We start from the raw sequence: 1,764 nt of genomic DNA on the forward strand, positions 1-1,764 counted from the left end.
ACAAACACTTCGTGATAATCCATGATTACTTAATGTTTATGTTACGGATACATATTTGTAATAGATCAGATTAATAAAATTATCAAAAAAAACGAAAATATATCTTTTTATAAATGTTAACATACAATAACATGATTGATAATCAAATTGACCAACATTTCCGCGTAAAGATTTACGTCTTTAAAAAAGACATTCGCTACACGTCTAAAAAGAGACGTCCATAAGACTGGACTAAAAGATGACTTTATAACGTCTGTAAGTCATGTCTTAAAGACGTCTTTAAAAAAGGCATTCGCTACACGTCTAAAAAGAGACATCCGTAAGACTGGACTAAAAGCCGACTTTATGACGTCTTTAAGTCATGTCTTAAAGACGTCTTTAAAAAAGGCATTTGCTAATCGTTTGAAAAGAGACGTCCATAAGACTGGACTGAAAGACGACTTTATGACGTCTTTAAGTCATCAAATCATGTCTTAAAGACACAATTTAGGAACACTATAATGTATCTTTATCTTTAGATCACATGACATAATTAACATTATTTATTTTAACACGATTGAAGTTGTTCTGTAGAAAGTCTGTATAGAGGAAAAAACCGTCATCGATTTGCGTAAGCAAAACAGCTATTTGATAAATTACAATTAAAGTAGGTATTAATTCATGATTCTTTTATCAATCTTGTGTTTTTAATTATTTTTGTTCATAAATTATAAATTCAATAGTTTAGAAAGAGGTACTATTAATAAAACTCACAGGTACGATTTGCTGAATCGTGCTTTTGACAGCATAATGTTACAAAAAAGTTTAGAACAAATTAATTTGTTATTAGTAAAATATTTAACATGTAATAGTAAATGCTTTGAACATCAAGCAATTTCCAACGTTCGTTTACATTCTAAATAGTACCAAATGTGAAATATAACCAAAAATATTTTAAGTGGTACGCATTCGGTAACTCTCCCCTAATCGTCGGTCTTAAAACACAGCTCCTAACTAAATGAATAATAATTTACAAAGCAATTTAATAAATTGATGCTAACAAGCATCTTTTAAATCCCGTGAAATAACTTATTACTAAAAATATATCTTAATCAGGATTTGAACTTACTTTCCTACTAGTACTTTCCAGATAGTAATATGTTTTACTGTTCTATTATCAAGACATGTGACAATATTTTTCGTAATAACTAGTAAATTTAAGAACAACGTCTTTCAACGACGACGTGTAGACAAACAATTATTAATTTAAGTGGAATGTTTCAAATAAGTAAAATGAGAAAACGTCAATAAAGTCAAATCGAATTTTGATCATACTTAATAATATGTTTAAATATTAGTCTTACAATCTTTAATTTAAGCAAACTAATGCAGAATAAGTGGCATATTTGATCTACAAATCAAATATAAATGCAAAACTATAATGTAGAACTATATAAACATTAATTAATTACCTAGTTTCCATCGCTCATGATCTGCTTTAACAAGATCAATTTTATTAAATAAATTTTCTCGTAACATATTCACGTTATCTGAATCAGAAAATCTGCCAGCAATACCAGAAATAACAATTTTCTCGGAGCCAATACCGTTCCACGATGTACATGCTTCTATGTCATTCATGATTTGTAATTATTTTTTCAAATTATCTAGAAATAAAGTAAATTTACGTGTATTTTATACATTTAATTTTTTTACTTATTTCATACTTGTCAATTGTCAATTGGTTCTAATTGTTCGTAACACTAGATCGGAAGAGCACACGTC

General features: G+C 28.2%; 1 long non-coding RNA gene across 1 annotated transcript; it reads right to left on the reverse strand.

The window, feature by feature from the left end:
* Positions 1-927: 927 nt before the first annotated feature.
* On the reverse strand, positions 928-1,744 carry LOC105457645. Its single transcript, XR_975421.1, has 2 exons — positions 1,707-1,744; positions 928-1,646 (listed from the first exon to the last, which is right to left on the reverse strand). It is a non-coding gene; the product is annotated as an uncharacterized LOC105457645 (long non-coding RNA).
* Positions 1,745-1,764: the final 20 nt, after the last annotated feature.

The sequence above is a fragment of the Wasmannia auropunctata genome, unplaced genomic scaffold (assembly GCF_000956235.1).
Source record: "Wasmannia auropunctata unplaced genomic scaffold, wasmannia.A_1.0 LD335189.1, whole genome shotgun sequence".
NCBI lineage: Eukaryota > Metazoa > Arthropoda > Insecta > Hymenoptera > Formicidae > Wasmannia > Wasmannia auropunctata.